The following is a 15,257-nucleotide window of genomic DNA, read 5'->3' as shown; positions in this document are numbered from 1 at the left end:
CCTTGGACTCATTTCACTGCCATTATCACCTTCATATCGTTCAGACGCTAGATAACCACAGCAGTTGATAAAGCGTCGTAAATAACCCGATAATAATAATAATAATAATAATAATAATAATAATAATAATAATAATAATAATAAACGCTGCAACAGACCATGAAAGGGCAAAGCCCAACTGATTATCTCACGTCTACATGCCTCAGCAGAGGTGAACGATCATCCAACCAGTATGGAGTAACGTGTGGTCAACACTAAGATTTCCCCCTTCCAGTCGTTGTAGCTGGCTTACGACACCGAATTTCACTATTCATTATCGCTCTCCAAATTTATCACTATGAAAAACAAAGCATATTACCAGATATTTTTTGCGATTTGTAGAGAAACTTGACTATTAGATACTGTGTTATCTAATTATTATGTAAAATGTCAATGTTTTAATTGATTTTCTATTACTTCTGCTGTAATCAACTGAGACATTATTATGATCTGTTAGTCTGGTAGTGTGCGGAATTTAATTTTCGAAGTGGGTCATCTAAAAACGATTTATTACCTGCTGTTATGATAGGCAGGGAATTATGATTACCGGGAGTTTAGTTTGACGTGGAGGAGAAATGTAAAGGTATGTACATTTTTCCTGGATTCGTCTACGTACCATGAACTTCCATTATTTCCATTTTGAAAACCTCGGTAGCGTAGTTGGTATAGCGCTGGCCTTCTATGCTTGAGATTGCGGTTCGATTCCGGCCCAGGTCGATGGCATTTAAGTGTGTTTAAATGCGACAGGCTCATCTCAGTAGATTTACTGACATGTAAAAGAACTTCTGCGGGACAAAATTTCGGCACACCGGCGACGTTGATATAACTTCTACAGTTGCGAGCGTCGTTAAATAAACCATAATTTAAAAAAAAAAATGTCTTTAAAAACTATCGTTTTCCGCCGAGTTTATAATTCACGACTTCGAATCGAATGTTAAACATAACAATCACTAGAATGCCGAGAACAACATTCCAAATGATGTATCTGCAAATAATTCTCCGAGAAATGGAAATTGAATGGTCTTACTCCGGTATAATGTGCTTTGAGATCATTCACAGTTAAATTGTAGTAGGATTAGAATTCCTACAACACTAGTAAACATATTTGGGATTATTCTGGAATATTTAATGAAATAGTACGTTTGAATGCATGACGTCGCGTTTAAATCTTGTGACTTAGTATAGCAGTGAATATTTAGTATAGTCTTGAAGACTAAGTAGGATGCGAGTGCACTTCTAACTTCGTTTTGTATGTCGTGTGTATATTTTTATATACAGCACTATTGCCAAAACCAGAATTGACCCTTTCCGAAGGCTCCTGTCCAAACGCTTTAACTTGACCGTGAGAATTTTTGCCAGAAAAAAAAAGTACTTGGAAACTCCCACCATTGTTTTCGTCATCGCCACCGTCGTCCTTTTCCTCTTCCTCCTTCTTTTGTTTCTCCTTTTCCAATCATAACCACCGCAACTATAACCATAATTACTAACGGCACAACCATAATCGCAGCCACCCAAGATCACTACCGCTAACCGTAATCACAGTCACCCAACACACCACAGCAAACATAACCACTATCACAAACACCACCACCATTGAAATAATTACCACAGACACCAACACCAACATCGCAACCGTACCGTAATCAGTCACCAACACCAACGCATTCGTAATAAAGCTTTCAGTACTTTTGTCCCAACCATAATCACAGTCAAAAAACGCCACAGTCATCGCCAATATCACAACAGTAAACCCACATTCATGAACATAACCACTATCGCCGTAAGCATCATCGCAGTAGCTAACACTTAACCTTAAATTGGCGAAACTTCATTTCTCACACTAGTTTATTAAACCGTGTCGGACTGTAAAGAAAACAACTATCGCTATGTCCATATTTTATGTGTTGTGTAATATTATAGTATTATGAAATGTTAATTTTCCTACCATTCTTTTCTATTGTTCTATTAAAATTATAGCATATAGCCTATTAACCTGTTGTATCCTGTAGGATACATTGCCAATTTAAGGGTTAACTCGCCAGAAGTTGAATCAAGGTTTTATAAAATACTAGCCGTACCCGTACGCTCCGCTGCACCCGTTAGAAATAAATATAAAGTAATTACATAATTAAAATAGGACATTTGATCCAGGGAATATTCGTGTTTGATAGAAGGATAAATCGTTTAATATGTTACTTAATTCAAATAATTATATTTAAATAATTAAAATGGAATCATTTTGGTCCAGAGAGCACTCATTTGGTGCAATGACAATTCCTTTAACATATTTCTTAATTTTTATTGCATGCATCCATAGTTCAATGAACATTGACATCATTTACATTTAATGTGTATACTTTATTTTACTTGTTATATGTTACCATTGAATTATGGTAATAACTTAATTTTAACTCTTGTTTTCTACGTATTCAGTAAATGGCGCTTGGCCCACTATGGTTCTGAACCCTTCAAGTAACTTAAATAACTTAAATTATATCATATTATATTATATTATATTATATTATATTATATTATATTATATTATATTATATTATATTATATTATATTATATTATATTATATTATATTATATTATATTATATTATATTATATTATATAAAAAGTGTGTTGATAACGGACGTACCCCGAAAAGTAAGTTTTCAATTTGTTATGGGGGCTCTTGAATCTCAGGAGGAACAAATTTTATTTTACAACAGGGCAACATAATCTGCTTGGCTCATTACCCAAATTTTTTGCATTGCATTTAATGCATATGTATTTTATGTATTTTAACTCGATTCAATTGAGCATAGTTAAAATTTGGATTATGAAATAATGAAATGCTAAGCTAACATATTATTACTGCATACTAAATCAATACACTCTCATAGTTCGTTAATTCTCTGAGATAAACATTATTTTAAGAAATACAGGAAACGAATGCACAGAATAGCCTATCAAGTTTTCTGTGCATAAGAAGCTATTTTAATCTTACCTGTCCTCAATTCACTCAGAAGTTACTGTAATAACATTATAGCATTATGTCCATACAGAGAAACTACACTTTCCAATGGTGAAATAATAATTAATTATACAAATCGGTTAATTTAGCTTCCGATATTGCTTCATACAAACACAGAAACATTTTCTGTAGGCTATGATTCATATCTTTCGATTGTTGTTGACCAAGGCCCCTTATAGACGAAGTCATTTGTTTATTTCATTACACGGCCTTAGATGGCAGTTATTTTAATTTTAAAACTCATTTATCTTATTAAATATCAGTCCTATCAAAATTTTTCAAAGAATAAAACTTATCGAAAATGATTTTTAAAGAAATTTTTGTTATGTAACATGTTTCATAAAAATCAATAATAAGCGAGATATTCGATTTATTTAATTCAGGCCCCCTTATAACCCCCCTTTTAAATAATGTATTTTGAATGCCATATAGTCTATAATCTAAGTTATAACGAAATTAATTTATATTCCAATTTTCATCGAAATCCGTTCAGCCATTATCGCGTGAAAAGGTAACAAACATCCAGACAGACAGACAGACAGACATACAAACAAAAATTTCAAAAAAGCGATTTTCGGTTTCAGGGTGGTTAATTATATATGTTAGGACCAATTATTTTTGGAAAATCAAAAATTACCAGAAAAATTTCGGCTACAGATTTATTATTAGTATAGATTGATGCTCTAGATCAGTGGTCGTCAGCACTCGCTGAAATGTGCAAAGGTTAAGCGGAGCCGTCCCGTGTGCCCCGTCGTGCAGCAGGAAGAGGTAGAGAGCATACCCTCTAGCATCTACGAGTGCACCATGGTGCACTGTGTTCTACGCGGGTAAGAGACGCAAGTCCCAGGGTGCTCTGTGTTGACGACCGCTGCTCTAGAGCAGTGGTTGTCAGCACTCGCTGAAATGGGTATTGGGTAAAGAGAGTAGGGAAGCCTGCACCTCCGTGCATGCTTCGAGGGAGGGAGAGGGAGGAATCTGGCCTTACAGTAGGTAATGCGGACGATCAGTGGAGACTAGAGTAGTCAGTACTATACACTTGTGAGTAGTTTGTGTACGTACACGATGGCAGAAGTTCAAATAGTGATTTACGTAGATCTTCCACCTCTACGTTGTTTAACCCTTCATGGGAGGAGGCATTTTTTTTTACAGAGTTTGAAAATGTAGCAAGATGTTTAACTTGTAGTAAGATAGACCTACTCAATGTGATAGATAAAATATAACCTGCAGCGTCACTATGACAACTGTCATGCTAGTGAATACGACAAATTTTATTAAAGACTAGCCGTACCCGTACGCTCCGCTGCACCCGTTAGAAATAAATATAAAGTAATTACATAATTAAAATAGGACATTTGATCCAGGGAACATTCGTGTTTGATAGAAGGATAAATCGTTTAATATGTTACTTAATTTAACTTGTATTCAAATAATTAAAATGCGATCATTTTGGTCCAGAGAGCACTCATTTGGTACAATTCTTTTAACATGTTTCTTAATTTTTATTACATGCAACCATAGTTTAATGAACATTGACATCATTTAGATTTAATGTATATACTTTATTTTACTTGCTATATGTTTCCATTGAATTATGATAATAACTTAATTTTAACCCTTGTTTTCTACGTATTCAGTAAGTAACGCTTGGCCCTTTATGATTCTGAACCCTTCAAGTAACTTAAATAACTTAAATTATATTATATTATATTATATTATATTATATTATATTATATTATATTATATTATATTATATTATATTATATAAACATGTGTTGTTAACGGATGTACTCCGATAACTAAGTTTTTAATTTGTTATGGGGGCTCTTGAATCTCAGGAGGAACAACTTCTACAATAGCGCAACATAATCTGCTTGGCTCATTACCCAATTTTCTTGCATTGCATTTAATGCATATGTATTTTATGTATTTTAACACGTTTCAATTGAGCATAGTTAAAATTTGGATTATAAATAATGGAATGCTAAGCTAACATACTATTACTACGTACTAAATCAATACACTCTCGTTGTTCGTTAATTCTCTGAGATTTAAATGAATGTCTACATAAACATTATTTTAAGAAATACAGGAAACGAACATACAGAATAGCCTATCAAGTTTTCTGTGCATAAGAAGCTACTTTAATCTTACCTGTCCTCAATTCACTCAGAAGTTACTGTAATAACATTATAGCTTTATGTGCATCTAGAGAAACTACATTTTCCAATGGTGAAATAATAATTAATTATAAAAATCGGTTAATTTAGCTTCCGATATTACTTCATACAAACACAGAAACATTCTCTGTAGGCTATCTTTCATAGCTTTCGATTGTTGTTGTCCAAGACCCCTTATAGACGAAGTCATTTGTTTTTTATTTCATAACACGGCCTTAGATGGCAGTTATTTTAATTTTAAAACTCATTTATCTCATTAAATATTAGTCCTATCAACATTTTTCAAAGAATAAAACTTATCGAAAATGATTTTTAAAGAAACTTTTGTTATGTATCATTTTTCACAAAAATCAATATTAAGCGAGATATTTAGATTTATTTATTTCAGGCCCCCTTATAACCCCCTTTTAAATAATGTATTTTGAATGCCATATAGCCTGAAATCTAAGTTACAACGAAATTAATTTATATTCCAATTTTCATCGAAATCCGTTGAGCCCGGTTAGGGAAAACACGGAAATTTTACTTGAAGCAAGTAAAGCGATCGGTTTGGAAGTAAATCCCGAAAAGACAAAGTATATGATTATGTCTCGTGACGGGAATATTGTACGAAATGGAAATATAAATATTGGAGATTTATCCTTCGAAGAGGTGGAAAAATTCAAATATCTTGGAGCAACAGTAACAAATGTAAATGACACTCGGGAGGAAATTAAACGCAGAATAAATATGGGAAATGCCTGTTATTATTCGGTTGAGAAGCTCTTATCATCCAGTCTGCTGTCCAAAAATCTGAAAGTTAGAATTTATAAAACAGTTATATTACCGGTTGTTCTATATGGCTGTGAAACTTGGACTCTCACTCTGAGAGAGGAACATAGGTTAAGGGTGTTTGAGAATAAGGTGCTTAGGAAAATATTTGGGGCTAAGCGGGATGAAGTTACAGGAGAATGGAGAAAGTTACACAACACAGAACTGCACGCATTGTATTCTTCACCTGACATAATTAGGAACTTGAAATCCAGACGTTTGAGATGGGCAGGGCATGTAGCACGTATGGGCGAATCCAGAAATGCATATAGAGTGTTAGTTGGGAGACCGGAGGGAAAAAGACCTTTAGGGAGGCCGAGACGTAGATGGGAGGATAATATTAAAATGGATTTGAGGGAGGTGGGGTATGATGATAGAGACTGGATTAATCTTGCACAGGATAGGGACCGCTGGCGGGCTTATGTGAGGGCGGCAATGAACCTTCGGGTTCCTTAAAAGCCATTTGTAAGTAAGTAAGTAATCCGTTCAGCCATTATCGCGTGAAAAGGTAACAAACATCCAGACAGACAGACAGACAGACATACAAACAAAAATTTCAAGAAAGCGATTTTCGGTTTCAGGGTGGTTAATTATATATGTTAGGACCAATTATTTTTGGAAAATCGAAAATTACCAGAAAAATTTCGGCTACAGATTTATTATTAGTATAGACGACGAAAGAATCGAAATGGTGGAGCAGTTAAAAACACCAATATAAGACCGGTATTATTATTATTATTATTATTATTATTATTATTATTATTATTCCGATACTTATGTGCAGTTAGAGAACGTTCCCTAGGCCCGCAGAATACAGATCGGACATCGTGTCTTGGACGAGACAGTTTCATCTCGGACTGTCTGATACTGGACAAGACTGTTTCGGTCTTTCTAGAACTGTCTACAGTTTCGAAGAGAGTTTCGCCACGACGTACAGTTACCCTTAAAAAGAATGAGACGATTCTTGGTCGTCGGAAGTTAGTTCTACAGCGCGGTTCACTCGATATCGACGTAACGATACATAACATGAGAAATAGTACAAGAATTGTTATAAGGACCACAACAAGGACAAGGACTAGAATAAGGATCACGAAGAAGACTGCCATTTAAGGCCAGGATTTCACAACATAGCTCGAGTCACAAAATATCATTGCTTCAGTGTACCGAATGGCAAATGCCTGCTAAGGGATCTACATTCTGGACTGCTGCTGTCACTGTCTTGTCTCGGTAGCTCATGTAGTAGCGTGTTGGTTCCGCTGTATAACCGAAACGTCTCGTATTCGATCCCGGGTAAAACTTTTTTTTGAGGTGTAATTAATTTGTTTAGAGTTCCTCGACTGTCTAATTTGTCGAAAAATATGGAATAATTTATGCCCAATTTCTGGGTTTTACAAGTTGGCTGAACCTCGTCAAAAAAAAAATAAAACTTACTTGGAAGTTAAAAGTATTCTTCCTCAAACAAAAATCATAAGAAACAAAAATAGACCTGTTAACTTAAAATCTTGTCCACATGCCATCAGCTTCTATTACAGATCTAAGTCGATCCGGCATGGATGTCACGAGATTGTGAAATAAGTTCTGATCCCCGGGGAGATCTTCCCAGGTGTCAACAACTTGATCCCACAATTCGTCTCGATTTCGAGGGCGTCGGTGGGCATAGGGACTATCCTTCTCTTTTTCAATTCCACCCATAAATTTTCGATGACATTCAAATCAGGTGACTTCGGAGGCCAATTAATGATTTCGATCTCGGGTCTCCTTTGAAACCATCTTTGAATGCTTGCAGCATAGTGCACGGGATGGCTATCCTGCTGGAAGAGCAATGTTCCTTCGGGAAAACGTTCTCGGGCGGAGGGAAGGAATATATTTTCCAGAATGTGCTCGTAAGTTCCCGCATTAAACCGGCCTCGATGCGTTCTATAACGCCAGGTCCATCGTAAGACATCCACCCCCAACACATATGCTAAAGCGCCCCGATCTTTCACGTCGGTGCACATAGCGCTGGTCATGTCGGAGACCATCCTCACGATAGACACGGACAGGACCTTCGTAATCACTCGAGATGGTTGTTTCGTCGGAGAAAATTACATTTCTCCAATCGAAATCCACTCGATTGGTAGCGAAGGCAAGACGGTCGACAGCTTGTGCTTCCCCCAATATTTCCATTTGCGCAGCCCTCCGGCTCCTAATACCGTGTTTCCTCAACCTGCTGATCACAGTCTGTGAAGAGTCGGGAAAGTTAGATACTGCTCTTATTTCGTTAGCAGTCAGAAAGGGGTCCTGTGGAACTGTCTCGAATAAGAGAGCATCCTCTTCCAATGAAAAAAATCCGCGGACACCCAGGAATAGGGCGATTTTCGACCTCCCCTAAATTTCGGTAACGATAAGCCACCTCGCGGCTGTACTTCCAGGAACACCGACCAAACGGCCAGCAGATCTAGCCCTATATCCAGCCTCAACTAGAGAGCTATAACTCGCTGTCTCATGTCACGTCGGTTCGCCATTATGATGAGAAATGAGGGATGACGATAATACTTTAGTGTAGACAATGACTATTTAACGTGATATAGAATTATTGAAAGAAGAGGCATCTTGCATAGTAAGAGTTAATAAATCAACCCTAAATTAAATATCTAAATAACAGGATATAACAGGAAGTCCAACTGTTGCGAAACTAATCAAATTAAATCTAAGCTGAAGTAGCACAGCCATTGATAAATGTTTTGTACACAGAATTAGACTAAATTAGTATTCGACAGAACCTATAATCAATGGCTTGTCTGAACATGATAAACAAATCCTAAGTGTTTCCAATGTCACTGAACAATTTCAAAATATTAATTTAAAAACTAAGAAAGGTTCGTAAATGTTGTATCTAATGATTATTTACATTTATGTCTACAAAATGAATCTTGGAAAAACGTATATGATACTGGTACTACTGATATTAAGAGTTAATGTATTGCATTTTTCACTTAATTTCATAATCACTTCAGTGGATTTTCTCCACTCAATGTTGTGAAAAAATTCAAAAGTAAAAACATGTAGATAACGCAGGGACTTCAAAATCTCATGTATTAAAAAGAAGAATCTATATGTAATGAGTTGCAATGTAATGATCCTCATGTTCTTAAATACTGCAAGGAGTACAGTGTAATTTATCAAAAATTATGAAAGAGGGAAATAGAATATATTTGAATAGAAAAGTACAAAATTCAGATAACGCAATTAAATCTATTCGGAATATTATTAAATTTAAACTTGTAGATATCCTAAGAAAGAAAATATTTTTTCACTAAAAACCAATGATTATAAAGTAGAGGATCCCAAATCTATTGCAAATTCTTTTAACGTATTATAGTATATAGTACAGAAATATTATTGACAACTTACACATTCAAGATTTTGCAAAAGATACTGCAATTGGTTACTTAACAGATGCATTTAATAATTAGTATTAATATATGTAATTAGTCAATAACTGCAACAGTGCTTTTCCATTCAATCATAACATGAATAAAATTGAATGCATACTAAATTAAACACTATTGCAAACACGTAGATAAAATAGTTAAAATTAACTGAAGGTGTGAGAATGAAATACTCTAAAGCCATACTTTTAACAAAAATTGTTTTTTGCGAGTGCATTTCTTACACATATGGGAAAGCTATTAGTAAAATATTGTAATAATTACTCAACAAATTACATAGCCTAAGGACTCTAAACCTTTGTAAAAGTTTGTCTATTATTATATATTTTTATAATTTCATTTTAATTGTTAGTTTTTAATATATATGCATTTACATTGTATATGTGTGTATAAATGCATTCATTAGATTAACGTTTATAATATTATAACTTGTAATTTTGTATTGTTTGTGATCATTAACACTTAATCTCAGGACTTTGTAAAACTCTATTTCAACGTTACTTAGCTATTTCAACGTTATTTACACAAAAAAAATCGTTGTATAGACTAAGAATCGAACTCGCACTCTTCTACACAACACGCAGAAGTCTTACCGTCTGAGCTATTGAAACGACATGAAAGTTTTCCTTTCTGTGTGGAGTGTCGATCTAGTCATGAAGGTCCATTGTCGATTTAACTACACGATTTATGTATATATTTATGTTTCATTTACGTAATATTATCATATTTTTTGCAGTTTTTTAACTGAATTTCGGAACGATGCTAGTAACAAACCAAATAGTCTGAATTTAAGTAACTCAATATTCGTTATCTTGTGTATCGGTGCTCTGGTCTCCGATCATGCGCAGTGTCTCACATCTGAGACTTAGGAATATTCAATCGTCTCATCCTTTTTCAGGGAAACTGTACGTAGTTTGTTTTCCATACGTTGCGATCTGATAGCAACCGACAACAAAATCGTAGGAATGATCGATTATTTTATGCGTTTAAAAGAAGAAAATCACATAAAATATATTATATTTCTCCTAATGATATTTTTTTTCAATGTATAATAAAAAGTGGGGGTCCTTGCATGCACATAACAAATCTATCTGCGTCTATATCCATTTTTAATTCAATTGGAACATGCTCGTAAATACAACGTAACAATAAAATTATATCGAACATAACGCACCCTGGACATACAGCAAATCACGTGAATGAGTGAGTGTACAGCAGACCTCACACATGCGAAAAAATGAACTGTGCGATCTTGTCCGCTAGTGGACGAAACTTCAGGTGACATCACAGGTCGATACCGTCCGAGTCGGTCCATGGTTGACCGGGAAGAATTTCCATGCAGTATGCTGCCGGTCTTACTCACATTAGCGTTCTTGAGAATTCTTTAGTACTTTGTGTTATTTACAGGAAGACGTTCATAAAGATGATGTTAGTGTTCGAAATGTTAAAATGTTATGTTTTATTTAACGACGCTCGCAACTGCAGAGGTTATATCAGCGTCGCCGGATGTGCCGGAATTTTGTCCCGTAGGAGTTCTTTTACATGCCAGTAAATCTACTGACATGAGCCTGTCGCAGTTAAGCACACTTAAATGCCATCGACCTGGCCCGGGATCGAACCCGCAAGCTTGGGCATAGAAGGCCAGCGCTATAGCAACTCGCCAACCAGGTCGATTCAGTGTTCGAGTTAGTTACAAAATTGCTCTGCGTCTTGAAGAAAACTCCGACCATTCACAGATGGTGATTTGTTGAAAGGAATAGCTTGTTCAAAATTAGCCTACTCCTACTTCCTACAAAATGGAATGAGGTTATTCCTCGACAAGTCATATGAGATAAACTGTAAAAAAGGAAAAAGGTCAACTAGGTTTTCTTCTAGAAGTTCGGTGCTTTCTGCCACTTTCATTTCACGAAAGATCCGTACCGTCATTTTCCGTGATTTCTCTCAACCTGTTTTTGACACAAGGGGCTGGAGACCCTACGGTGCCGAATTATAATTATAGTAGGCTACTGTCCACCGTTATGACTCGGTGGCAGAGTCCTGCAGACTGGCCCTCAGCGCAGCACTGTCAGTCCTAATTCTTAAGCAGCCCAGCCCACCCAAGATCAACACTGCTTGGCTCGGCCGCTTCGTAGCCCTTCACGCTGGGTTACGCAGCCCAGCTTAGCCCACCGCACTGCTCAGTGCGGTGACGTCATCCCACCAGTTGATAGCATTCTACTCCTTTCCTGCTTGCGCTTGGCGTGTGGCATAAGCATACAGGACACAGTACAAAATTAAAATATTTTCCACCGCTGTCGAACACAGATTTAAAAAGTATCCCTATGGTACTTTTTGAAATTTTCATCTGACTTTGTATTTTTAAACTTTCTAGCAGCGATTTTCTCCTTCACTACTTTTTATCTAGAGAGATTGTATTTTAGAAAGTATGCTTTCACGGCCGGTGTCTGTGATGAAGTTTTTCCGGTCTGCTATTACACTATCAAAGTTTTTTGCAAAGATCTTTTTATAAAATATATACCTATTATACAATATATGACAGTGTTAATGGGCTTTCTTTTGTAAAAGTTCCTTTGATAAAAGATATTTTATTAAATGTAAGTGCAGCTTGTTATCTTTGATAAATGATTTCTATACCTTGAAACAAATATGGCGGAACGCAAATATAACTAGATTGTTGCTACCACAAAAATTCTGATATCGGAGTATGAAGCAAATGAAATGAAAATAAATAATTTTTATAATATAATATTAATATTATTAGGGCGAATCCGGAAATGCATATAGAGTGTTAGTTGGGAGGCCGCAGGGAAAAAGATCTTTGGCGAGGCCGAGACGTAGATGGGAGGATAATATTAAAATGGATTTGAGGAAAGTGGGATATGATGATAGAGACTGCGTTAGTCTTGCACAGGATAGGGACCGATGGCGGGGTTATGTAGGGCGGCAATGAACCTGCGGGTTCGTTAAAAGTCATTTGTAAGTAAATAATATTTTATAATAATTTGTATAACTTTTCAAGTCCTCTCATTGTAGCTCTTTCAATAAGTTTAGATGTATACCTCTCTTATCACGTCTTACAATCCATGGTTTAAACCCTGACCAGATATTTATTCATGGTGTTATAAACTTAACGCGTAAATAACAGTGTAAACAAATCGTAAACTTAACGCGTAAATATTAGTATCAACAAATCCAGGGAACGTGTGTTCATTGTTGTGGAACAAGTGTTAGGAGAGATTTCTTCCTAATTTTAGGTCATGTTTAATAAAATGTTCTGAAAACATTTCATATAGTGTAATATACCCCAAATCCTATCTTTTATCAAAGATCTTTGATGTAATATTTTAGCATAATATTCTTTGTCAAAGAATTTTGATAGTGTAATAGCTGCCTCACAGAGACTGTATTTTCTTTGCGATGAACCATTGTTTGAACTCATCTTGAAAAACAGAAATCAAATGTTTGAAACAGTAGCTGATCGTTGATCGAATCGTACATACAAGCACAAACCCGCACCAACTCAATTCATAAGTAACTGATAGCGGAAGCTTGGGCTCATGCTTTGATACAAACAAGTCCACCGCACTAAACCGCTCCACAAGCAGTCCGCCGCGACCCGTGCGGTGGTGCAGGGTGACGGCACGGGCTAGTTCCGTGCGACACTGCTCAGCCCGTTGCGGTCAGCGAAGGGGAAGCCCGTGGATTTGGACAAATCTGCACGACTCTGCTCGGTGGATAGCGCGTACGCTTCCCATCCAAATTCCGCGAGACTGGGTATTTGTTCCTTGTCTTGTACTTATCCTGTTACGTCTCTCCAGTGATCCTGCACCGTGCTGACCATAAAATGTGGGAGATCAGCCAAGTGAGAGAGTATAGAGTAGATGCAAAGAATGGTCAAAACATCTAGATGTTGTGGTGCCTGAAGAAGGAGATTGTTACAATTTTTATTCCCAAATTCACGAATTTAGCATTGTTCACAATTCTGGTTTCATTAAGAACCATTTCACTTTCCCCCCCTGACTTCTTATGTTTCCCTAGTGTTTTATACTAGGCCTATCTATACTTCACAGATTGTTTAGGAATGCGGATAATCAGTCAATCAAATAATTAATTAGCAATAAGCGAAGGAATAAAATCTAAAAGATATCAGACGAGAACACGTTTTTGCAAGGATTCTTGGTGCTGATACTACATTCCTGGCCCTGCCTCACTTCACCCAGATTGAAGGAACATAAAATAAGGAGATTAGGCCGAAAGTTGGACATAATATTTGGTACAGATTAAGGGGAAGAAAAGCCAGTCAATTTTTTTAATCGGTTATTTTACGACGTTATGGCTATCTAGCATCTGAATGAGGTGAAGGTGATAATGTCGGTGAAATGAGTCCAAGTCCAGCGCCGAAACTTACCCAGCATTTGCTCTTAATGGGTTTTTCTCGGGATTCTTCCTTTTTTTATTTGCTCATCATTCCACCAACAATCTCCTCAAATCCCCTTTAACTATAATCCCCATATCGAAAAATAGGGCAACACTTGTGTTTGCGTGACGCCGAATCGATCCTCCCTTCACGATGAGTGTTCCTTGCTGTTTATCTGAAGGTTGGTAGATGGCGGTAGTGGTGGATTCTGGACAAATTATACATTTGTATAACAGCTCTGATCACATATATAACAGATTGGCCATCCCCATGTTAAAAACGGTAACATGTGGAATAGAACAATCACCAGGATCGCCACCTGTCGATTGGTAAAGACCGCTAGATGGAAGAACAGTTGCTCCATGTAATTCAAATGAGAATTATAACGTGAATTCTTCTGCAGTCGCTAGATGGCAGTATAGTGAAGCTGATAAAAGTTGTTGCCTTCAAAGCCTATATGGCTGATCAATCTGTTAATATGTGATCTGGAATAACATCCCAGGTTCTTCCCTTCTCTTGACGGGGAAATGATGGCCTATGCAGATCTGTGAGGTTTGACATATCACCACAAAGGTATGGTATAAGAATGTTATGGCTGGAGGAGAATGCGTCGTATGCCGAGTATGTTCGAGTCGGGTTAGCCGGGCTGCATAATCGGCACGTAACTCATCCGATCACGGTTGTACAAAGGACATAATTGAGCTGAAGTGCTTAGGAAAACGCCATGTCCCGCCCGATGAGAATGTCTACCTTATTTTTTTCTTAAGGGAACACTGCTCTTAGAACAGTGGTTTGAAATCTTTTATACATTTAGTTGTAGCGGTCTACTTAATAGTAATACTATCTTATTTAACTACACTTTCAATTGTGGAGTTATGTAATGTGAGCGAGAAATGGCAAATGTACAAAAGGGGCCTCTCTGAGGAAGCAATTATCAGCCTTTAAAATCCATCGCTCTCGCTAGATCTGAATTTGCGAACTTCGGATTGAACGGCTAGAATTGTAACAATTGAACCACTAAAAATGAAATTTAATTTTATCTAATTTAGTTATATAAAATATCTATAATGATATACCAAATTTGTCACATAAATATTTACAACGTAGGCCTACCAAGAAAGCGGGAAGTCAGAAATTGCCATCGAGGTATTTTTTTTAACTTATACAGTACTTCACAAACATTAATAAAATGAATAATTAAGTTATTAAAATTAAAAATTATAAATGTACAAGAATATGAAATTAATGAACCAAGAGACTTAAAAACTTCACCAATAAACTTTAACAATTCAAAATAAACGTGACGATATACTATATCCTGAGGAACGTACACCTGGAGTTGAAAAGAAAAGTGCTAGAAAA

This window comes from Periplaneta americana, chromosome 9 (genome assembly GCF_040183065.1).
Source record: "Periplaneta americana isolate PAMFEO1 chromosome 9, P.americana_PAMFEO1_priV1, whole genome shotgun sequence".
Taxonomy (NCBI): domain Eukaryota; kingdom Metazoa; phylum Arthropoda; class Insecta; order Blattodea; family Blattidae; genus Periplaneta; species Periplaneta americana.
The sequence above is the reverse complement of the archived record's forward strand: the minus strand, read 5'-3'. Positions refer to the sequence as shown.